Source organism: Choloepus didactylus, chromosome 17 (genome assembly GCF_015220235.1).
Source record: "Choloepus didactylus isolate mChoDid1 chromosome 17, mChoDid1.pri, whole genome shotgun sequence".
In the NCBI taxonomy this organism is placed as follows: domain Eukaryota; kingdom Metazoa; phylum Chordata; class Mammalia; order Pilosa; family Megalonychidae; genus Choloepus; species Choloepus didactylus.
Window position 1 is genome coordinate 53,217,135 of NC_051323.1, and position 26,069 is coordinate 53,243,203.

General features: G+C 38.4%; 1 protein-coding gene and 1 pseudogene across 3 annotated transcripts in view; one reads left to right on the plus strand and one right to left on the minus strand.

The window, feature by feature from the left end:
- Nucleotides 1–26,069, plus strand: part of SOS1 (SOS Ras/Rac guanine nucleotide exchange factor 1) — a 250,299-nt gene that overhangs the window by 40,586 nt on the left and 183,644 nt on the right. The window lies entirely within an intron of this gene.
- On the minus strand, nucleotides 13,375–14,484 carry LOC119512774 (annotated as a pseudogene).

Below are 26,069 nucleotides of genomic sequence, written 5' to 3' on the forward strand. Positions count from 1 at the left end.
TTGGCTGTAGCTCCTCTTCAAAAGTTCACTCTCAGCTGCACTGAGTTCCCTCTGCCCGTCAGCTCATTTATATGGTCCCACTGATCAAGGCCCACCCTGAATGGGCGGGGCCATACCTCCATGGAAATATCTCATCAGAGTTATCACCTGCAGTTGGGTGGGGCGCATTTCCATGCGAACAACCTGATCCAAACATTCCAACTCAATCCCCACCAATATGTCTGCCCCACAAGATTGCATCAAAGAATATGGCCTTTTCTGGGGGATGTAATACATTCAAACCAGCACATAGGGTATGTAAGGAATTCTAGCTATTAGAATGACTAAAGTACCAAACGTTTTCACAGAATTTTTCTTTATGTAGTTAACATTGCAGAAAAAAAAATCATCATAATCCAAAACATTCTCTGTGGTTTCTTAGAATGTCAGTATGTAGTGCTTTTTAGCAATTCCTAGTACTGAGCTATCTTGATAGTTTTATTACAGCAAAAATAAAAGTTTATTTCCATATTTAAAAAAATATATTTCAAATGACTCAAGTTGAATAGTCAGTAGGGTTGTAACTGAGCATCTTCATAATAGTTCTGTAGCTTTCTTTATTTTTTTTTTTTATTTTTTTTTTATCATCATTTTATTGAGATATATTCACATACCACGCAGTCATACAAAACAAATTGTACTTTCGATTGTTTACAGTACCATTACATAGTTGTACATTCATCACCTAAATCAATCCCTGACACCTTCATTAGCACACACACAAAAATAACAAGAATAATAATTAGAGTGAAAAAGAGCAATTGAAGTAAAAAAGAACACTAGGTACCTTTGTCTGTTTGTTTGCTTCCCCTACTTTTCTACACATCGATCCATAAACTAGACAAAGTGGAGTTTGGTCCTTATGGCATTCCCAATCCCACTGTCACCCCTCATAAGCTACATTTTTATACATCTGTCTTCGAGATTCATGGGTTCTGGGTTGTAGTTTAATAGTTTCAGGTATCCACCACCAGCTACCCCAATTCTTTAGAACCTAAAAAAGGTTGTCTAAAGTGTGCGTAAGAGTGCCCACCAGAGTGATCTCTCGGCTCGTTTTGGAATCTCTCTGCCACTGAAGCTTATTTCATTTCCTTTCACATCCCCCTTTTGGTCAAGAAGATGTTCTCCATCCCACGATGCCGGGTCTACATTCCTCCCCGGGAGTCATATTCCACGTTGCCAGGGAGATTCACTTCCCTGGGTGTCTGATCCCACGTAGGGGGGAGGGCAGTGATTTCACCTTTCAAGTTGGCTTAGCCAGAGAGAGAGGGCCACATCTGAGCAACAAAGAGGCATTCAGGAGGAGACTCTTAGGCACAAATATAGGGAGGCCTAGCCTCTCCTTTGCAGCAACCGTCTTCCCAAGGGTAAAACTTATGGTAGAGGGCTCAACCCATCAAACCACCAGTCCCCTATGTCTGTGGTCATGTTAGCAACCATGGAGGTGGGGTAGGCGAATACCCCTGCATTCTCCACAGGCTCCTCAAGGGGGCACTACATCGTTTTTTTTTTTTGTTTTTTTTTTTTCCTTGTTTGTCTTTTTTCTTTTTTTTTTTTTTTTAATTTTCCCTTCTTTTTTCAAATCAACTGTATGAAAAAAAAAGTTAAAAAGAAAACAAACATACAATAAAAGAATATTTCAAAGAGACCATAGCAAGGGAGTAAGAAAAAGACAACTAACCTAAGATAACTGCTTAACTTCCAACATGTTCCTACTTTACCCCAAGAAAGTTACATACTATAGCAACATTTCAGTGAACTTGTTCCTACTACATCCATCAGAAATTAACAGACCATAGTCATTTCTGGGCATCCCCAGAACGTTAAATAGCTTATCTGTTCTTCTTGGATTATTGTTCCCCCTTCCTTAATTGCTCTCTACTGCTAGTTCCCCTACATTCTACATTATAAACCATTTGTTTTACATTTTTCAAAGTTCACATTAGTGGTAGCATATAATATTTCTCTTTTTGTGCCTGGCTTATTTCGCTCAGCATTATGTCTTCAAGGTTCATCCATGTTGTCATATGTTTCACCAGATCATTCCTTCTTACTGCCGCGTAGTATTCCATCGTGTGTATATACCACATTTTATTTATCCACTCATCTGTTGATGGACATTTGGGTTGTTTCCATCTCTTGGCAATTGTGAATAATGCTGCTATGAACATTGGCGTGCAGATATCTGTTCGTGTCACTGCTTTCCGATCTTCCGGGTATATCCCGAGAAGTGCAATCGCTGGATCGAATGGTAGCTCTATCTCTAGTTTTCTAAGGAACTGCCAGACTGACTTCCAGAGTGGCTGAACCATTATACAGTCCCACCAACAATGAATAAGAGTTCCAATTTCTCCACATCCCCTCCAGCATTTGTAGTTTCCTGTTTGTTTAATGGCAGCCATTCTAACCGGTGTTAGATGGTATCTCATTGTGGTCTTAATTTGCATCTCTCTAATAGCTAGTGAAGCTGAACATTTTTTCATGTGTTTCTTGGCCATTTGTATTTCCTCTTCAGAGAACTGTCTTTTCATATCTTTTGCCCATTTTATAATTGGGCTGTCTGTACTATTGTCATTGAGTTGTAGGATTTCTTTGTATATGCAAGATATCAGTCTTTTGTCAGATACATGGTTTCCAAAAATTTTTTCCCATTGAGTTGGCTGCCTCTTTACCTTTCTGAGAAATTCCTTTGAGGTGCAGAAACTTCTAAGCTTGAGGAGTTCCCATTTATCTATTTTCTCTTTTGTTGCTTCTGCTTTGGGTGTAAAGTCTAGGAAGTGGCCTCCTAATACAAGGTCTTGAAGATGTTTTCCTACATTATCTTCTAGGAGTTTTATGGTACTTTCTTTTATATTGAGATCTTTGGTCCATTTTGAGTTAATTTTTGTGTAGGGGGTGAGGTAGGGGTCCTCTTTCATTCTTTTGGATATGGATTTCCAACTCTCCCAGCCCCATTTGTTGAAAAGACCATTATGGCTCAGTTTGGTGACTTTGGGGGCCTTATCAAAGATCAGTCGGCCATAGATCTGAGGGTCTATCTCTGAATTCTCAATTCGATTCCATTGATCTATATGTCTATCTTTGTGCCAGTACCATGCTGTTTTGGCAACTGTGGCTTTATAATAAGCTTCAAAGTCAGGGAGTGTAAGTCCTCCCACTTCGTTTTTCTTTTTTAAAGTGTCTTTAGCAATTCGAGGCATCTTCCCTTTCCAAATAAATTTGATAACTAGCTTTTCCAAGTCTGCAAAGTAGGTTGTTGGAATTTTGATTGGGATTGCATTGAATCTGTAGATGAGTTTGGGTAGAATTGACATCTTAATGACATTTAGCCTTCCTATCCATGAACATGGAATATTTTTCCATCTTTTAAGGTCCCCTTCTATTTCTTTTAGTAGAGTTATGTAGTTTTCTTTGTATAGGTCTTTTACATCTTTGGTTAAGTTTATTCCTAGGTACTTGATTTTTTTAGTTGCTATTGAAAATGGTATCTTTTTCTTGAGTGTCTCTTCAGTTTGTTCATTTCTAGCATATAGAAACATTACTGACTTATGTGCATTAATCTTGTATCCCGCTACTTTGCTAAATTTGTTTATTAGCTCTAGTAGGTGTATCGTTGATTTCTCAGGGTTTTCTAGATATAAGATCATATCATCTGCAAACAATGACAGTTTTACTTCTTCTTTTCCAATTTGGATGCCTTTTATTTCTTTGTCTTGCCGGATTGCCCTGGCTAGCACTTCCAGCACAACGTTGAATAACAGTGGTGACAGCGGGCATCCTTGTCTTGTTCCTGATCTTAGAGGGAAGGCTTTCAGTCTCTCACCATTGAGTACTATGCTGGCTGTGGGTTTTTCATATATGCTCTTTATCATGTTGAGGAAGTTTCCTTCAATTCCTACCTTTTGAAGTGTTTTTATCAAAAACGGATGTTGGATTTTGTCAAATGCTTTTTCAGCATCTATTGAGATGATCAATTGATTTTTCCCTTTCGAGTTTTTAATGTGTTGTAATACATTGATTGTTTTTCTTATGTTGAACCATCCTTGCATGCCTGGAATGAACCCCACTTGGTCATGGTGTATGATTTTTTTAATGTGTCTTTGGATTCGATTTGCAAGTATTTTGTTGAGGATTTTTGCATCTATATTCATTAGGGAGATTGGCCGGTAGTTTTCCTTTCTTGTAGCATCTTTGCCTGGTTTTGGTATTAGATTGATGTTAGCTTCATAAAATGAATTAGGTAGTGTTCCATTTTTTTCAATGTTTTGAAAGAGTTTGAGTAAGATTGGTGTCAGTTCTTTCTGGAAAGTTTGGTAGAATTCCCCTGTGAAGCCATCTGGCCCTGGGCATTTATTTGTGGGAAGATTTTTGATGACTGATTGGATCTCTTTGCTTGTGATGGGTTGGTTGAGGTCTTCTATTTCTTCTCTGGTCAGTCTAGGTTGTTCATATGTTTCCAGGAAATTGTCCATTTCTTCTACATTATCCAGTTTGTTGCCATACAGTTGTTCATAATATCCTCTTATAATTTTTTTAATTTCTTCAGGATCTGCAGTTATGTCACCTTTTTCATTCATTATTTTGTTTATATGGGTCTTCTCTCTTTTTGATTTTGTCAGTCTAGCTAGGGGCTTGTCAATCTTGTTGATCTTCTCAAAGAACCAACTTTTGGTGATATTTATCCTTTCTATTGTTTTTTTGTTCTCTATGTCATTTATTTCTGCTTTAATCCTTGTTATTTCTTTTCTTGTACTTGGTTTAGGATTGGTTTGCTGTTCATTTTCTAGCTTCTTCAGTTGATCCATTAGTTCTTTGATTTTGGCTCTTTCTTCCTTTTTAATATATGCGTTTAGTGCTATAAATTTCCCCCTTAGCACTGCTTTTGCTGCATCCCATAGGTTTTGGTATGTTGTGTTCTCATTTTCATTCGTCTCTATATATTTAGCAATTTCTCTTGCTATTTCTTCTTTAACCCACTGATTGTTTAGGAGTGTGTTGTTTAACCTCCAGGTATTTGTGAATTTTCTAAGTCTCTGATGGTTATTGACTTCTAATTGTATTCCATTGTGGTCAGAGAATGTGCTTTGAATAATTTCAATCTTTTTAAATTTATTGAGGCTTGTTTTATGTCCCAGCATATGATCTATTCTGGAGAAAGTTCCGTGAGCACTAGAAAAGTATGTGTATCCTGTTGATTTGGGATGTAATGTCCTGTAGATGTCTGTTAAATCTAATTCATTTATCAGATTGTTTAGGTTTTCAATTTCCTTATTGGTCTTCTGTCTGGTTGATCTATCTATAGGAGAGAGTGATGTGTTGAAGTCTCCCACAATTATTGTGGAAACATCAATTGCTTCCTTTAGTTTTGCCAATGTTTCTCTCATGTATTTTGTGGCACCTTGATTGGGTGCATAGACATTTACGATTGTTATTTCTTCTTGCTGAATTGCCCCTTTTATTAGTATGTAGTGGCCTTCTTTGTCTCTCAAAACATCCCTGCATTTGAAGTCTATTTTATCTGAGATTAATATTGCTACACCTGCTTTCTTTTGGCTGTAGCTTGCATGAAATATTTTTTTCCATCCTTTCACTTTCAGTTTCTTTGTGTCCCTGTGTCTAAGATGAGTCTCTTGTATGCAACATATTGATGGTTCATTTTTTTTGATCCATTCTGCGAATCTATATCTTTTAATTGGGGAGTTTAATCCATTTACATTCAACGTTAAAACCGTGAAGGCATTTCTTGAATCGGCCATCTTATCCTTTGGATTATGTTTGCCATATTTTTCCCTCTCTCTATTAATATCCTTTATTGTACCCATACCGAATCTCTTTAGTACTGAACCTTTCTCCAAGTCTCTCTGTCCTGTCTTTGTTTCTCTGTCTGTAGGGCTCCCTTTAGTATCTCCAGTAGGGCAGGTCTCTTGTTAGCAAATTCTCTCAGCATTTCTTTGTCTGTGAAAAATTTAAGCTCTCCCTCAAATTTGAAGGAGAGCTTTGCTGGATAAAGTATTCTTGGCTGGAAATTCCTCTCACTCAGAATTTTAAATATATCGTGCCACTGCCTTCTTGCCTCCATGGTGGCTGCTGAGTAGTCACTACTTAGTCTTATGCTGTTTCCTTTGTATGTGGTGAATTGCTTTTCTCTTGCTGCTTTCAGAACTTGCTCCTTCTCTTCTATGTTTGACAGTGTGATCAGTATATGTCTCGGAGTGGGTTTTTTTGGATTTATTCTATTTGGAGTTCGCTGAGCATTTATGATTTGTGTATTTATGTTGTTTAGAAGATTTGGGAAGTTTTCCCCAACAATTTCTTTGAATACTCTTCCTAGACCTTTGCCCTTTTCTTCCCCTTCTGGGACACCAATGAGTCTTATATTCGGACGTTTCATATTATCTATCATATCCCTGAGGTCCATTTCGAGTTTTTCAATTTTTTTCCCCATTCTTTCTTTTATGTTTTCATTTTCCATTCTGTCATCTTCCAGGTCACTGATTCGTTGTTCAACTTCCTCTAGTCTTGTACTATGAGTGTCCAGAATCTTTTTAATTTGGTCAACAGTTTCTTTAATTTCCATAAGATCATCCATTTTTTTATTTAGTCTTGCAATGTCTTCTTTATGCTCTTCTAGGGTCTTCTTGATTTCCTTCATATCCCGTACTAGGGTCTCATTGTTCATCTTTAGTTCTTTGAGTAGCTGCTCTAGGTGTGTCTCTTCTGGTCTTTTGATTTGGGTGCTTGGGCTTGGGTTATCCATATCGTCTGGTTTTTTCATATGCTTTATGATTTTCTGTTGTTTTTGGCCTCGTGGCATTTGCTGACCTTGATAGGGTTCTTTTAGGGTTTGTAGACCAGTTGAAGTCCTTATCTCTAATTTATCAGATCTACAGCTTCGTGGAGTACACTTTCTCTAACTAACCAGCAGGTGGCGTCCACGAGCCACCTGTTCTCCACAAGCCAGATCTCCCCTGCTTAGCCTTTTTGGTGAGTGGGGGAGTGAGTCTTGTGGGGCCCAATTGGTGTCCCAAGCTTGCGTGTGTAGTTGGTGTTGCCTGCCCTGTATGTGGGGCGTGTTTCTGGGCAGTCGGGGAGGGGGGGTGGCCCTAACAATCAAATCTCCCTGATGATCCTAGAGTTTTAAAGCTACTGCAATAGTCTAATCCTTCAGTTCAGTCCTGCCACAGTTTGTCTCTGCCACTGACCCAGAAGTCTTTGGTATTGGCGTATGGCTCCTGAGACTTGCAAGTGGGCCCCTCTTCCAGGCTGTGCACCCCGGGTCCTCTGTTGAGGGATGACTGTGCTATGTCGCAGGTGAGTGCCGTCCCCCCAGGGCAGTTCTGGGCTGCTGGGCTGTGTTGGGAGGCTCCCAGTCTGCTCAAATGATGGCTGAATGGGGCTCTGTTAATTCACACTGCTCCCCCTTCCCAGCTCTGGGACATTCAGCTGAGGTTGCAGGGAAGGCTAATGTCCACGCCCAGTTTTGTGGTGTGTGCCTGTTATTTGAAGCACTTCCGTCACACTGGGTTGTCTGGGGCAGCTCTGGGCTATGGGGCTGGCGATGGGCAGGAGTGTTTCCTGTCCACCAGGATGGTGGCTGTGAGCGGACACCCCCCTTTTCTTGGGAAGTTGTGTTGTTTAGTGAATTTTCTCAGCCACTGGATTATTGCCTTTTGTCTCAGAGCTCTCTTAGTTCTGCTCTTGACTTGACGTGCCCAAATTTCAATTCTTTGAAGCTTTCTGTATTGAGCTTCTTAGAGTAATTGTTTTAGAAAAAGCAAAAAGGATTTAAAAAAAAAAAAAAAAAAAAAAAAAAAAAAAAAAAAAAAAAACGGCCCTCCTCAGAGATCTAATGGGTTATTGAAATGCTAATAGACAAAGCAACCAGGGCCATTAAGGAAAAGTGCCCAGGGCAGAGAGATCAGCCTTGCTTCGGGATTTGCATATGCGCCTCAAGGCCTGATCTCCGCCCTTCCCCTTTCTGTGTTCACCAGAACTCCAAAAATCCTCTGCTTTTATTTTGGAGTTTTTCGTGTTGTTTTTTTTCTATGCCTGTCTCCTCTCTGCTGGGCTGGCTGCTCTCAGAGTCTCTGGTGTCTGGCCTCAGTCTATCTATGGTTGGAGTTTGAATCAGTAGAATGAGTTTCCGGTAAGAGCAGCCACTGCAATTCTCCCTTCTCCTTCCTGGAGCTGACAGCCCCTCCTCCCCCGGGACTGAGCCTGGCAGGGAGGGGCGCGGGTCCCCTGGCCGCAAAAACTTACAGATTTCGCTGATCTCAGCAGTTCCACGTTTTCATGAGTGTTGTATGAAGTATGCCCAAAGACAGATTGCTCTGTGGTGTCCAGTCCACGCAGTTCCTGGCTTTTTACCTACTTTCCTGGAGGAGTAACTAAAACATACAGCTCACCAGTCTGCCATCTTGCCCCGCCTCTGTAGCTTTCTTTAAAACAAAAAAGAACAGTTTTTAAAAAGTTGAGAGCTTCCTTATGGTATAGTTTGGGGGAACTTTTTCTCTTTTAGGTAGTAATAAGTATTTGGGGAAATTATTCATGTAATACAAATGTATATAAATTAAAAATGAAGTCTCTTCCTGTTCCCTTACCTCCTTCCACTTCACCAGTTCAACTTAAGCCTAATTTTTTAGACTTCAAAATCCCTGTTCTTTTCTCAATAATGAGCCCTCCCTCTTTAAAAATCAAAGTGGGTACTTGAAAAAGGAAATCTTAAATTAAAACCCAGTATATAAAGAGAATACAAAAAATGGGAATTGGTTTTTATGCAGAGGCAGTGAGTAGAACCAGGCTGCCTCCTCACCTTACCTGGTGGTGCCTGGTGGACTTATGGGAAGCCTTCAGCTACTCACTCATAGTTGAAAGTCCCTGCCTCTGTGTGCTGCTGGTCATTAGAAATAAGAAATTATTTTGAAATCTGTTGAAGATTTTTATGAAGGAGATCCATTGCCAGTTCTTTTTCTGTTTATTTCTTAATAGTTAAAAATATTCATCTATTCCTAATGTGAATGTTGCTTTGTCAGAAGTCTCAACATTGGGAATACATTTTAGTAATTTCTAAATAAATGTAGTATAATTCAAGCCAGGCTTACTTAGGATGAGGGTGCTCAGAATCCTATGAGGAGTCATCTAATGCTATATATGAAGTTTTCTTTTCTATACCATCAAATTGTTCAACATTTGATTTAGGAATGCTAATGAAACAACTTTTGCAGCTAATGTATATATTTTTGTCATATTTCCTTGCTCTATTCTTTTTTTTTTTTTTTTTTAGCTTTTTATTTTGAAATAACTCCAAAGTTACGGAAATTTGCAAAAATAATGCAAAACAACCCCTCACCCTGATAACCCAGATTTACCAACTTTTAACATTTTGTGACATTTATTTTATCTATATATCTATCATCTATATGTCTGTCTATTATCTAAACATTCAAAGTAGGTTGCATATACCATATTTTGCTAACACTTAACACGTCTGTATATATGTAAGTGGAGTGGTGGTAATTACATTAAAAATGTTGTGCTACCATCATCATTACCCCAACTTTTCTGTAACCCCAAATAGAAATTCTGTACCAATAACCTTTTTTAAAGATAGAATATGTTTAGATGTTATAATGCTATACATGTGGTCTCATGTATTTTTTTAACTCTTTGTATAAGTGCCATATATTTGTAGTAGTTCATGCAATAACTTAATTTATATTTGTAATGTTAATTGGTGGCATACATGACTTTAAACAACCCCTTTCAATCAAATTCACCCACAGTATGGCACTATTACTTATAATCCCAATAATGAACTACCATCACCTCTATCCATTCCCAAACGTTTAAGTTCAACCTAGTTAACAATTCTATACATATTAGATACTCTCTATCTTCTCTCTATCTCTAGGTCCCCTATATTCTGCATTTTAAAACTCGAGTTTACATTTTCTAGTTAGTTCATATTAGCGAAATCATACAATATTTGTCCTTTTGTGTCTGACTTATTTCGCTTAGCATTATGTCCTCAGGGTTCAACCATGTTGTCACATGCTTCAGGACCTCATTCCTTCCTACTGCTTTATAGAAACACAACTGATTTTTGCACATTAATCTTGTATCCTGCCACTTTGCTGAATTTGTTTATTAGCTCAAGTAACTTGGTCATAGATTTCTTGGGATTTTCCAAATATAGGATCATGACATCTGCAAATAATGAGAGTTTTATTTCTTCCTTTCCAATTTGGATGCCTTTTATTTCTTTTTCTTGCCTAATCGCTCTAGCTAGAACTTTAGCATAATTTTGAATAACAGTGGTGACAGTGGGCATACTTGTCTCATTCCCAATCTTAGGGGGTGTTCTAGTTTGCTACTGCTGCCAGAATGCAAAACACCAGAAATGGATTGTCTTTTTTAAAAGGGGGTTTATTTGGTTACACAGTTACAGTCTTAAGGCCATAAAGTGTCCAAGGTAATGCATCAGCAATTGAGTACCTTCACTGGAGGATGGCCAATGGTGTCCAGAAAACCTCTGTTAGCTGGGAAGGCACGTGGCTGGCATCTGCTCCAAAGTTCTGGTTTCAAAATATCTTTCCCCAGGACAGTTCTCTCTAGGCTGCAGTTGCTCAAAAATGTCACTCTTGGTTGCACTTGGGATATTTGTCCTCTCTCAGCTTCTCTGGAGCAAGAGTCTGCTTTCAATGGCCGTCTTCAAACTCTCATCTGCAGCTCCTGTGCTTTCTTCAAAGTGTCCCTCTTGGCTGTAGCTCCTCTTCAAAACGTCCCTCACAGCTGCACTGAGTTCCCTCTGTTTGTCATCCCATTTATATGGCTCCACTGATCAAGGCCCACCCTGAATGGGTGGGGCCCCGCCTCTATGGAAATATCTCATCAGAGTTATCACCTACAGTTGGGTGGTGTGCATTTCCATGCAAATCTAATCAACACCGATAACATCTGCCCACAGAAGATTACATCAAAGATAATGGCGTTTTGGGGACACAATATATTCAAACTGGCACAGGGGGTTAGGCTTTCACTGTTGAGTATGATGCTGGCTGTGGGTTTTTCATATATTTCCTTTATCATATTGAGGTAGTTTCCTTTGATTCCTACCTTTTGAAGTGTTTTTATCAAAAAAGGATGCTGAATTTTGTTGAATGCCTTTGCAGCATCAATTGAAATGATCATGTCATCTTTCTGTTTCGATTTGTTAATGTGTTTTATTACACTGATTGATTTTCTTGTGTTGGACCACCCTTGCGTGCCTGGAATAAACCCCACTTGGTTGTGGTATATAATTCTTCTAATGTGCCATTGGATTCAATTTGCAAGTATTTTGTTGAGAATTTTTACATCTGTATGTATTAGGGAGATTGGCCTGTAGTTTTCCTTTCTTGTAGTATCTTTATCAGGTGTTGGTATTAGAGTGATGTTAGCTTTATAGAATGAGTTAGGTAGTGTTCCCTTTTCTTCAGTTTTTTGGAAGAGTTTGGCCAGGAATGCTGTTAGTTCTTTTTGGAACGTTTGGTAAAATTCCCCTGTGAAGCCATCTGGCCCTGGGCTTTTTCTTTGTAGGAAGGTTTTTGATGACTGATTGAATCTCTTTACTTGTGATTGGTTTGTTGAGGTCTTCTGTTTCTTCTCAAGTCAGTCTAGGTTGTTCTTGTGTTTCCAGGAAATTGTCCGTTTCCTCTGAGTTGTCTAGTTTGTTGGTGTACAGTTGTTTATATTATCATCTTATGATTTTTTAATTTTCTTCTGGGTCCGTAGTAATGACACCCCTCTCATTTCTGATTTTGTTTGCCTCTTCTCTTGTTTTGACTCAGTCTAGCTACGGGTTTGTCGATTTTCTTGATCGTCTCAAAGTACAGCTTTTGGTTTTATTAGTTCTCTCTATTGTTTTTTTGTTCTCCAATTCATTTATTCTGCTTTAATTTTTATTTCTTTTCTCCTACTTGCTTTAGAGTTAGCTTGCTGCTCTTTCTCTAGTTTCTTCAGTGATTCAATTAGGTCTTTGGTTTTAGCTCTTTCTTCCTTTTTATTGTAGGCATTTAGAGCTATCAATTTCCCTTTCAGCACTGCCTTTGCTGCATCCCATAGGTTTTGATATGTTGTGTTTTCATTTTCATTCATCTTTAGTTACTTACTGATTTCTCTTGCAGTTTCTTCTTTGACCCACTGATTGTTTAAGAGTGTGTTGTTTAACCTCCATATATTTGTGAAAGATCTGGTTCTTTGGTGGTTATTGATTTCCAGCTGCATTCCATTATGGTCAGAGAAAGTGCTTTGAGTAATTTCAGTCTTTTAAAATTATTAAGACCTGTTTGTACCATAGCATATAATCTATCCTGGAGAATGTTCCATGAGCACTTGAACTGTTTTGGGGTACAGCGATTTGTATATGTCTGTTAGGTGTAATTCATTAATCATATTGTTTAGTTCTCTATTTCCTTACTGATCCTCTGTCTGGTTGTTCTACCAGTAGAAGAGAGTGGTATATTGAAGTCTTCCACTATTGTTGTAGAAATGTCTGTTGCTCTCTTCAGTTTTGCAAGTGTTTGTCTCATGTATTGGAGATCCTTGATTGGGTACATAAACTTTATTATTGTTAGTTTTTTCTTGGTGAATTGACCCTTTTATTAATATATATTGTCCTTCCTTGTCTCTTATGGCATCTTTGCATTTAAAGTCTGTAGTCAGATATTAGTATAGCCGCCCCAGCTTTCCTTTGGTTACTACTTGCTTGGGATATCGTTTTCCATCCTTTCATTTTCAACCTATTTGTACCCTTGGGTCTAAGATGAGTCTCCTATAAACAGCATATAGGTTGATCATATTTTAAAATTCATTCTGCAGATCTGTGTCTTTTAATTGGTGAGTTTAATCCATTACCATTCAGTGTTATTACTGTAAAGGCAGTTCTTACTTCATTTTATCCTTTGTCTTTTATTTGTCAGGTCTTTTTTTTTTTTTTTCTCTCTGTCTTTTTATCCTTTAAGTTATCTTTGCTAATACTCTTCAATTCTGTGTCCTGCTCCAGACCTTTCTCCCTTGACTTGTTTTTTTTAGCTGATAGAACTCCCTTTAATATTTCTTGCAGGGCAGGTCTCTCATTAACAAGCTTTGAAGGGAAGGGTAGGAGCCAGAAGCCCTGACCCAGAGCTCCACCACATGGCTACATGATGTCTCTGAGGCACAGCCTAGGCAACTGCCAGCCCCCTACTCTCTATCTCTTGCCAAGGGCTACCCAGGCCCACGTGAGCTGTTCAACTGAGTGTGAAGTAGCAGCACAGATATGGAGCAGCCTGCATCCAAGTTGCTCCCCCTGGCCAGTCACTGCTTTGCCTGTGCCACAAAGTACTCTTCCTCCTCATTATCCTCTCCTTTCTGCTGGCTGCTCCAGAGCAGCAGCCCAGTGTCAGGGCTGGAGCCCAGCTCCTTCAGTGGTTTAGGGTCACCATCATCTCTGGAGTGCAGAGCTTTGAGGGCAACATGCAGGGATATCCCCGAGAGGCAGAGGGTGAAGCCCAGCCAGCTGAGAAGGCTGATCTGGTCACCCAGCAGATGAGCTGCCAACAGCAGAGTGCAGACTTCTTTAAAAATGCCAGCAATGTAGAGAGGCTGGAGGTTCTGGAGACCAGCAGGAATTTGGAGAAGCCCAAACCAAAGATGAGGATCCCACCCAGGAAGAGGCTTCCAAGTACCCACAGAAGAAGCACTGGGTCTTGAAAACAGAGTCGTTTCTCAGATGTGGACAAACAGAGATCTTCAAATATGGAAAAGAGAGGCAAGAGCCCCAGTAACATCAGTGGCTGCAGGTAGAACATGGTGTCAGTGGGGTTCAGGAGCCCAAGTTCAGCCTTCTGCAAGAGTATCTGCAGAAGATACTGCTGTGGATCAGGTGCCCAGCACCAAGGCAAAGCCCTCTATGTTGAACTATGTGGACTTGTAGATGAACATGAAGAAGCCCCCGGCAATGAGGAGGACCACCAGGACGAGGTTCCGTCTCATAGGTCCTCCAACTTGAAGATCAGAGAGATCGAGATGAAGAGAATAGCTGTGGATTTGGTCATTATGTATTGTGAGATGGTGATGTACAGGAAGCTCCAGCTGGACAAGTCCACATCAAGCTCTGTTATCAGTGCTGTGGAAGCTACTCTTCTGAGATAGTCCAGCTTAGCACCATGAGGGCCCTGTGGCTGGAGCACTTAACCAGTGCCGTGGACAAGCAGAGAACAAGATCACAGCCAGGTGCAGTATGGCTGTGAGAGGGGAAAATGGAAGCTCTTTGTGAGCCATTTGTTGTAGAAGGTGGTGCTTATGGAGAAGTAGTAGCAGAGAAGGACCAGCCCCAGACTCAAGAATACCTTCCACACAAAGGCCACATTGGGGGCCCACTTCCCCATCCGTGGAAGCTGCAATACCCTAGCTTCCTGGGTCAGTGGGTGCAGATATCTCTCTTGAAGGCAGCCACTAATTGTTGCTGGTTGAGCAATAAGAACATCTCCTGGTTAAAGGAGTTCTCTCCAACTCCATGACTTGGAGTAGCCAGCGGAGCTCCAGGCAGAGTCCTCACCTAAAAGGCTGTTGGTGTGAGTCAACCCTCTCCATGGTTAACTGGAGGCAGTGCTCATAGGTCCCCAGTCTGATACTCTGTCCTGGCCAGGATCTGTTACAACATTTTGATGAATTTATTATCTCCAGTTTGTAGAATAGGAAACCGAGGAGTTATATCTCTTGTCCAGAGTCATGTAGCTACTAAAGAATCAATTTTTTTTTTTTAACTCCGGGTCTTAATTATTTCTATGTGTAAGAATACCCTGGATATACCTTTATTATCTGCAAAATGGGGCTAAGTAACACCTATCTTGCAAGATGGTTTGAAGATTAGAGATACGTAAAAAAAGTTACCTGTTATAAGATTTTGAAAACTTTTAGTTTAAATCATGTTTGTTTTTTAAAATACCTTTGCTTTAAAAATTAAAGTATTTCTGTAGTAATTGATTTTTTGAGAACTTTGTATCTGCTTGGATCCACCCTTTTTTTAAAGTCACATTTTGTTAAAGAAGTAATACTGCCTCATAAAAGTTCTGAAGTTAATACTGTAGCAGTTGGGTATTTAGAACTTAATTGATTGTCTTTTTCATTTTAAACTCTAATTTGGGAATTTTAGTGGCATGAAGTTTTTCTTGAATACTTAGTTTGAAGAGACCATACAATTAATTAAGAACTTCCAAGTGGATTTAGTATGTCTTGCCTTTAAAAAGATTTTTAATGGAATTTTATTGAGATATGTTAACATACCAGATAATCATCCAAAGTGTGCAATCAATAGTTCACAGTATCATCATATAGTCATATATTCATCACCACAATCAGTTTTTGAACATTTTCATTACTCCAAAAAAATAAATAAATAAATAAATAAATAAATAAATAAAGGATAAAAGTGAAAAGCATACCAAAAACATCTGAGACCCTTTATCCTCCCTATTATTTATTTATTTTTTGTCTTTATTTTCTTATTCAACTTTTTATGCAATACAAGGTTTTCACAGTTAAACAGTCACACTGTAAAAACTATGTTGTTAGTTATACAATCATCTTCAAGAATCAAGGCTACTGGATTACAGTTCAACAGTTTCAGGTATTTCCTTCTAGCTATTCTAATATACTAAAAACTAAGAAGTGATATCTATATAATGCATAAGAATAACCTCCAGAATGACCTCTTGACTCTATTTGAAATCTCTCAGCCACTGAAACTTTATTTTGTTTTGTTTCTCTTCCCCCTTTTGGTCCAAGAAGGCTTTCTCAATCCCACAATGCCAGGGCCAGGCTCATCCCCAGGAGTCATGTCCCACATTGTCAGGGAAATTTACACACCTGAGAGTCATGTCCCATGTAGTAGGGAAGGGCAGTGAATTTTCCTGCAGAGTTGGCTTAGAGACAGAGGCCACATCTGAGCAACAAAAGAGGTTCTCTGGGGTGACTCTTAGGCATAATTATAAGTAGGCTTACCCTCTCTTTTGCAGTAGCAAGCTTCATAAGGGCAAGCCCCATGATCGAGGGCTTGGCCTATTAAACTGGTAGTCCCCAATGCTTGCAAGAATACGCCTTTAAAAATATTTTAATTGAAATTTTCTCAGTCTTATCTGTTGACTATTATTTTGATTGACTTTTTTCATTTATTTCAAGTTTTAAATATATCACATCTCTCTTGCCTCAGAAAGGTGTGATTTCCTTGTGTGTAGTAGTTATGTAAGTTGTTAAAATGTGAATATATGGACCTAGCTATTTTTAAAAGTTGGATATAAATAGAATGTAAATGTGAGGAAGCAAATATATGTTAAGGAATAGTGAGGAAGTCTGCTGGGCTAGGTTAGAGAGTTATGAAGTGTTGGAGATTGGTATTTTCATTCAGTAAAATCTGTTGTAGGGCAGGGAATCCAGCTGTACCTGGTGTACTGTGAGGAAGTAAGGGGAAAGGTTAATTAGATAGGTGGTTTCTCAGCTACATTTTGCCCCTCTGGGGACATTTGGCAACACCTGAGAGATTTTTGGCTGTTAACAGCTGGGTGTGTTTGCACTACTGGTATCTAATGTGTAGAGGCCCAGGATACTGCTAAACATCCTACACTGTACAGGACAGCCTCCCCCCCCCCCACCTCACCAATAGAATTATCCAGCTCAAGGTGTTAATAGTGCTGAGATTGAGAAGCTCTGCTTTATATCCAGGATGGCTGGTACAAAATGAAGAAGTAGTTTAAATTAGAAAAGGGCACAGAAAGGATACTTAGTTTCCATTTTACAAATGCTTCATTTTAAATTGGCTTTTTAAATTCATTTCCGGTTTCTCCCCTTGAGTTTTCTAATAAATGTGACTTTTATATAGTTGTGTAAGGACCATATTCAAAGTATCTAATGATTGGTATTGGCATTTACCGGTCTGAATAGGTTCATGCTCTGTTGTGCATTAACCTTTAATTAATGGAGACTGGAGAGGTTCTAGGATTTTTAGGGTAAAGGCCTGGATTGCAAGGAGTATGTCTGTTGAAGGTGGGTGATGAGGGGATGTTTGCAGACTTTGGGCAGCAACTCAACATCAGACTTCATGGTTACTTCTCAGGCTAGCTCTGTGAAAGCACATTTAACCCTCATAAAGCAGAAAAACTGATAATTACAATACAGGAGAAGGGTAGGAAATGAAACTAGTAATTAAAGCATAAATTATAAATAAGGCTAGTTTTTTCAAACTTGTCGATAACATTTGAGAAAAAAAAAGATTTAATTATAGAAGGATGTGGAGGTAGATGAAGTTTTGTATTCAGAATCTGAAGGGTGCTTTTGTGTGCTTGCAAGGAATTTTTTAGAGGTTAATGGCAAAGGTTTTGTATTAATCCTAATTTCACGTCAAATTTTAGATTGACTTGTCTTAATTTATAAATCTACTTCATGTTTTTGATTCTTAGTCAGTCATTCATTTAACCAACCAACCAACAGAGATGCTAGGATGTATTCTAGATACCAGAAAGATTGTGGTTGACAAGACGAAGTATTATCATGGAGCTTAAATCCAAGGAGAAAACAGACAAAAAAGTAGACAAAGAAATGCTGTGGTTTTAGATAAAAGTAAATAGAATAAAGAAAATGAAGATTGTTGGGAGAAAGAGGGCCGAGAGGCCAAGAAAGGGCACTCTTTTAAAAGTAGCAGTGAAGGAAGACCTCTCTAAGGAAGTGACATTTGAGAAGAGAACAGAATATCCAGGAGGAGGCAGCCATGCCAAAATCTGGGGAAAGAGTATCCCTGAAGAGGGATTAGCTAGTTCAAAGACTTTGCAGAGGGATAAGCTTGGTGTGAGCAAGAAATAATCAAAATAAGCAGTATGACAAGTATAGCAGTTGTCAGGAAGAATCAGAGCTAAGTTTGGAGAGAGAGGGACCAGTTCATGTTGGGCCTTATAGGCCACAGCGATTGTAACCCTGTAGAGGAGTTTTAGCAAAGACGTGACATGGTCAAATTTAAGTTTAAAAAAGATAATTCTAGTTGTTTTTTGAAGGAAAGAGGACTGTGTGAATCAAGAATGAAGCAAAGTTACTAGTTTAGAAACAAGGTGATATTAGTGTGAACTAGTAGTGTAGGTGGTAAGAAGTGGTCAGAATTGAGATACATTTTGGATTAAAACAAGTAGATGATTGGTTGGACATATAGGGACTTTTGAAAAGAGAAGACTCAAGGTTGACTGTTAAATTCTTTTGCTTGTGCTGACTGAGTGGAGGTGTCATTTACTGTGATGGGAAAACTTGAGTGGAATCAAAGTTGACTGCTAGATTTTAGCCTCTTCTGACTGAATTGAGGTGCCATTTACTTAGATGGAAAAAAAGGGGTGGAGAGCAGTTTGAGGGAGGATAGGACTCGAGTTGAGTTTTGCTTGTGTTAAGTTTGTGGGTGTTTTTAGTCAAAAAGAGATGTTGTGTTGGAAAGTGGTATCTGAGTTCAGGGGAGAGGTGGGTTTTGGGATAAAAATTGGACAATTATCAGTGGGTATTTAAAGCCATGGATTGAATCACTGAGGGAGAGGTATACTGTATAAAGAAGAATACCAAGAACTGAGCTTTGGAGCATTTCAATACTTCAGAGATGGAGGATGACTAAGAGCGGTCATTGAAGTGGACCATTAAGAGAGAGGGATGCCTTGGAAGTCTCATGAAGAAATGGTTTCGTGAAGGTGGTAGTAGTTAACTGTGTCATGCTGCCAAATGGTCACATAAGGTGATAATAGGAATTTAGCCATGGCCACCTAACAAGAGTGGCAGTCCCTGGTGAATCTGATAGAACTGGGTGGAGAACAGAATGAGAGTGACTATGAAGGGCTCTTCCTTGAAGAGTCTACCTTTGAAAGAGCAGAAAATGAAAGTGAGTGGGAGGCTAGGGTTTGTTGTTGTATGCTGGTGGGAATGATCCAGTCATGATTAAGTTCAGGTTTTTATTCATGAATGAAGGGAGGATTTCTTGAGATAAAGAGTAGAACAGAGGAGTAAGAAAGAAGTTAAGGTATTTATAGAGGATTATTTATACCAAAGGGAAAGTTGAAATATTTCCATTGGAATTACTGGTTAAACATGAAAAGAAGTTGAACACATTGTATATGTAATTTCATTCAGTCATTCAAAGAGTAGTACTTGAGTTCCTGCCCAAGTACCAGAAACTAGTATGGAAAGTTAAGGCATGGTCTCTATCCTCAAGGAGCTACAAATCTAGCAAAATTGACAGATTTATATACCTTCCTGCATAAAATGCAGTCCTCAGACCAGCAACATTGGCCTTACCTAAGACCTTGGTGGAACTTAATAGAACTACTTCTTGATAGAACTGCCAGATGCCCCACCCTAAGTCTACTGAACAAGAATCTGTATTTTTAAGAAGATTTTTAGATGGTTTATATGCATGTTAAAGTTTGAGAAGCACGAGTATACACAACTATAATACAGGGTGATAAGCACTATAGATTTTTATAAACAAAATACTGCAAGAAGATTGATACCCCTAATGCCCCCATGAAGAAAAACGGTCATACGGAAGAAAAGTTGGATCGAACATTTCCCTGGATTGGCATATTAAAAGGTACTTAAAGAGTTTGTTGAACTAGACCCAGGCTCTACCATCCTGTGATGTGTTATTTGCTATTTAGTAGTCTGCATTTAGTGTTTACGTTCAGAGTATTTGTAAATAGATTGTTTCAATGAAAAGAATAAGAATATTAAAAAAAAGCACAGAAAAGAGGAAAAATGAAAGCCAGAATTATATCAGTTGATTGTAATTTATTTAATATTTGTGTCATTTATGGTGTGAGGTGCTAGGATATAAAGATAAATGAGGTAATCACTGTCTAGTAGATTCATGGATATTTTATTGTTTAGGTTATAATCAATAACTATTGTTATTTATATTTTGTTGCTCAAATTATTCCAGCTTGGGCCATTCGGAGCTCTTTTGGGCTGCCGCAGGTTGAAAACTACGTTTTGAGTCAATTTTTTGCTTACTTCTCTATTTTGAAAGGTAGCTAATATTGAATCAATGTTTTATGAAAAGTGAAGGCTTCCAATCAGACACCCTGTATTGGAATCATCTGGACTATTTGCTTAAAAAAAAAAATAGCACATTCCTTGACTCTACTCCAGGCATGCTGAATCAGAATCTCCAAGTGTGGGGCCCAGAAGGCTGCATAAAAAAACAAAACAAAATAACTTTTCAGGTAATTGTTCTGTTCAACAGAGATTAAGAACCACTAATATGTGGGATTAAATAGTGCATGGTGGGGTAAACTGGAATTTGTTGGTATATCTTTAAAGTAATTTATCAGATGAATGAGTTGATGAACAATTTTCATCCAGGCTTTTTAATGTTTAGTTCAGCTCAATTACCATTTGTACCTCATTACATGTAGTAATGTGAATAACAGCTACTAATAATTATTTAGCATACTACCATTTAAAGCACTTTCATATATATGATCTTATTTGATCATTACAGTATTCTCTGGATGGGGTGATACTGCTCTTTTCAGGTAAGAAACTTGAGACTTGGAGACTTATTGACTTTCCTGAAATCATACGGGTAGTCAGACTCCAAGGTAGGTCCTCTGATAACAACTCCTGTTATTTCCTTTTTATCTGTAACCAAGAAAATAGCAGGTAGTAGGTAGTTTTGTTTAGCCTGTTAAAAAGATTCCATCGTTTTAATTTTTTTAATAATTCATTTTTATTGAGATATATTCACATACCATGCAGTCATACAAAGCATACATTCAGTTGTTCACAGTACCATTGTATAGTTGTACGTTCATCACCAAAATTAATTTTTGAATATTTCCATTACCACGCACACAAAAATTATAAGAATAAAAATTAAAGTGAAAAAGGACAAAGTAAAAAAGAACACTGGGTGCTTTTTTTTTTTTTTTGCCCCTGGTTTTCTACTCATCCATCCATACACTGGACAAAGGGGAGTGTGATCCATGTGGTTTTTCCAGTCACATTGTTAGTCCTCATAAGCTACATTGTTATATAATCATCTTCAAGATTTAAGGTTTCTGGCTTGTAATTTGATAGTTTCAGGTATTTACTGCTAGCTATTCCAAGTCATTAGAACCTAAAAAGGGTTATCTATATTGTGCGTACGAGTGCCCACCAGAGTGACCTCTCGGCTCCTTTTGGAATCTGTCAGCCACTGAAACTTATTTCATTTCCTTTCACATCCCCCTTTTGGTCAAGAAGATGTTCTCCATCCCACGATGCTGGGTCTAGATTCCTCCCCGGGAGTCATATTCCACGTTGCCAGGGAGATTTACTCCCCTGGGTGTCAGATCCCACATGGGGGGTGAGGGGGCAAGGATTTTACCTTTCAAATTGGCTTAGCTAGAGAGAGAGGGCCACATCTGAGCAACAAGGAGGCATTCAGGAAGAGACACTTGGGCACAATTATAAGCATGTCTAGCCTTTCCTTTGCAGTAACAGTCTTCCCAAGGGCAAGTCCCGTGATTGAGTTAGTTGTTTTTTGAAATTAAAAATATGAGCTTATTAATTTAACCATGAATATGCTGAATCTATAAGTAGAGTGCTATCTTAAGACTTATATCACTTTGTTTTGCAGACAAGACGTTAAATCTCTTGCATTAAACTAATCTCTATAACCATCCATTTGTTCATAGTATGTAAACAGTATGCTATTCATAAATGTGACTGTTCTTTCAGGGTTTCCCTTTGAAAAGTGTATTTGTCACAATTGAGCCCAGGAATTAGTCTCTTTTATCATGGACATAAGTCATTTTCTAGTAAAGTAGAAAGATATAGGGGAAAGCCACTTCTAACATTCCTGCTTTACTCTAATACCTTTAGCTTTAGCTGCCTACCATAATGGAATTGGTAGGGAAAGGACATCCCTTGTTGGACTATAGCCCTCAAAGCTTTGAAAAGCTTGGAATTTCTCAAAGCATTGAAAAGCTTTGAATTTCTGCTGGATAGCATGTATGAGATGTGTAGGAGAAAAAAAAAATGAGATTTTACGTTGTTTCTTTTGATATTTTTATTTTCCAGTGATTTCATATCTAACCACATCTTATTTTACTATTTTGTTAATAGAGACATTATATGATAAATTATTAAAAATACATTTCCAGACTAGTTTTCCTATATATCAAACTGCCTGTTTGCTAATTCCGTATCTCAGAGATATCACAAGTTTAATGAAGTCCAGAACTGAACTCCTGATCTCCTTTGCAGTTACTTAAAACTCTGCTCATCTTCCACTGTTTCTTACCTTGGTAAATGTACCTACATCTGGCCAGTGATCTGGGCCCTACTAACCCTGTCTAGTTTTATCTCCTTCATTCGTCCCTTTACATGTGCACATGCTTTTCTCCTTTTCTGGAATGTTACCCTTCTCACCTCACCAATATATCTTCTTTCACCTAAGTTCTATTAATCAGCTTTATCATCAGCTTTATTCATCAGATTCAGCTTTAATCTTCCTTTCCAGAATCACTAGATTAATTTAGGCTCCCTTTTATAGCCTCATGGCATCCTGTACCTTAACAAGAACAGTAATAGCTATATTTAACATTTATGAATATTGATTATGTTCTGTATAATATTATTGTAGAGATTAAGTAATTTGCTCAGGGTTACGTTCTAGAAAGAACCAAGATTTGAATTTAAACAATTTAGCCCATACTTAGCCTCTTCTCTACTCTGCCTCTTATTATGTAGTTATTTGTGTGATTATTTGTTTAATGTCTAACTCCCCTATTGTACTTCTAAGCTCCATGAGGACAGGAACTGTCTTATCTTATATTCCTGCTATCTAGTTTGATATCTGTTGAATGCTTGCATGTGTGCATTTATCATGTTTGGGGCATAGCCTCTCTTACTCAGAAATCTGAAAATGGATAAAATTTACAAGTGGAATTCACAGATGACATTGATCATTTTACCTTTTAGAAATGAAAATTTCTGTAAATGAGAAATCTATATAAACTAGGAAATCAATTTAGTATTAAGTGATCATATGTCAGGGAGCCTGATCTATTTAGAGAAGTTTGAATTTCAAAGAGTTTTTTGCCTGCTTTTATGCCTTTAGTTCACTAGGTGGTAGAATCTAATGCTTAAAGATATGGGCAGTCAAGTTGGCAAATGCAGGTTGATCTTGCTGGAAAGATAGTCAAATTACAAATTGCCATCTGTTGGCAATTTTGAAAATCACCCAACAATGGACAGTAGTTACACATGTATTGTAAATTGCTACTCCAGCATGTAAGATGGATGCCTCTTAGAATGGTGTGCCAGTTTGGATATATTATGTCCCCCAGAAAAAGCCATGTCCTTGAATGCAATCTTGTGGGGCAGATTGGTTAAACTTTTTGGTTAGGGTGTGACCTTTTGATGGATGTTTCCGTGGAGATTTCACCCTGCGCATTTAGGATGGGTCTTGATCAGTTGACTGGAGCCCTTTGAAGGGAGCTCACACAGAGAGCAGAAAAAGGAAGACCCCCCCAGAAGCTTGCTGATGCTTCGAGATGCTTGGAATTGTGGACAGAAGGACGTTTGGAGATGTTAAGCTAAGAGATGAAGCCCGAGGTTTGCCCCATAGGAGCTAAGAGAAACCCAGAGACATTTTGGAGAACACATTTTGAAACACAACCCAGGAGTGAAGGAACAGCAGACTCCAGCCACGTGCCTTCCCAGCTAACAGAGGTGTTTCTCATTGAAGGTATCTTCTTGTTGATGCCTTAGTTTTGACACTTATATGGCCATAGAACTGTAAATTTATAGCCAAATAAACCCCCTTTATAAAAGCCAATCCATTTCTGGTATTTTGCATAACAGCAGCATTAGCAAACTGGAACAAATGGGATTGAAAAAAATAGGGTAGGATGGAGGGGAGTACTAGGGTAAAAAAAGGGGGAGGGGGTGAATTTTATAAAGTGTCCTTCCTGTCTCAGGGCATCACTGATTAGGAATTTATGTCACCTTTGACAAACTCTTAAATATGAAGATTAAGAGAATGCCTGAACTAAAAAAAAAATTTGAGTCAGTTCTTTGTTTTATTGGTGGGAACTTTATGATCACATGAAATTTTTAAAAAGTGTTTTTTTTGTTTTTGTTTTTTTTTTGGTTGAGACGGTCAGACTTACTGTTTTGAAAACAAAACAAATAAAAGATGATACGAACTTGGCACTTGACATGTTTAGAATTTGATGTGTGTAGTTATTTTCTGTTGGAATGGACTTTGAATATTATCTTTCCCGTGACTCATGTATACACAGGAGAAAAGCTATCCTGCACTGCTGAAAATTTGAAATTAAAAACTTATGGTTTTGCTTTATATATGTACATATACATAAGCTATTACAAAAGTGCATACACATAACCATATCATATGTAATTATTTTTAGTGAAGTTTTTTTTTTTAATTAGAGAGGGGAGTTCATTCTTGCCCCCTTTTCCTTCCCTTCCATCCACATCCCTACTCTGCCAGGGTCCTTTAACTCATATTAACAACCTAGCTTAATATTATTCCATATTTTTCTCCTTGCTGTCATGTTCATGTGCAATTTATATTTATAACACATTATCCACGTGTGTGTGTGTGTGTGTGTGTGTGTGTGTATTTTTTGAGCATTCTTTGCATATAAAAAATTTCCATATCTTTACTCACTCAACAATACCTTGAGGAAATCTGTCAAATGGCATAGCTTTAATTTATTCTTTTTAATCAGAACATATTATTACATAATTTATTCAATTATTTCCTTACTTATGGATGTTGACTATTCTAGTTTTTGCATCAACAGTGCTGTAATAAAATCTTTGTATGTATATTCTTTTATTTCTATGTTTTATTTCTATTTAAGCTTCCTTAAGTATCTGTGGGTTCTCCCTTAGCTTCTCCAGGGCAAACTCTGGGCTTCGTTTCTTAGCTTAGCATCTCCAAACATCTCGGTCTGTATCTCTCTTAAGGACTCCAGTAAACTAATTAAGACCCACCTTAAATGGGCCGGGTCACATCTCCATGGAAATAACCTGAGCAAAAGGTCCCATCCTCATTTGGGTGGGTCACATCTCCATGGAAACAACCTAATCAAAAGATCCCACCCACAATAATTCCACACCCACAAGACTGGATTAAAATAACATGGCTTTTATGGGGTGCATAATAAATTCAACCCAGCACCGTGGGCTGTAGGATATAATTAGTTTTAATTTTAATAGTGGTAGTCAGATTACTTTTCAAAAAGGCTGTATCAATTAGCATTTCTACTTGCAAGGTATGAAAATAAGTTTTTCTTGGCATTCCTGTAACAATAGATGTTTGCGATAGTTTTGATGTATTATGCCCTGCCAAAAGCCGTGTTCTATAATGCAGTATTGTGGGGGCAGGCATATTAGTGTTGATTAGTTTGGAATCTTTGGATTGGGTTGTTTCCTTGGAGATGTGACCCATCCAACTGTGGGTAATACCTTTGATTAGATTATTTCCATGGAGGTGTGTCCCCACCCATTCAGCGTCGGTCTTGATTAGTTGCTGGAGTACTTTAAAAAAAGCCACACAGAGTAGCTATGAGTGACATTTTGGAGAGCAGCTTAGAAAGACATTTTGAAGACAGACTTTGAAAGCTGATGCTGACATTTTAGAGAATGCCATTTAGAAATGCAGCCGGGGAGCAAGCAGATGCCAGCCACATGCCTTCCCAGCTAACAGAGGTTTTCCGGATGCCAGTGGCCTTTCTCCAGTGAAGGTACTGTGCTGGTTTGAATGTATTGTGTTCCCCAAATGCCATTATCTTTGTGGTCTTGTGGGGTAGACATTTTGATGCTGGTTAGATTTGCTTGAAATGTGCCCCACCCAGCTGTGGGTGATGATTTTGATGAGATGTTCCCATGGAGGCGTGGCCCCGCCCATTCAGGGTGGGCCTTGATCAGTGGAGCCATGTGAATGAGCTCACTCAAAGAGAAGGAACGGAGTGCAG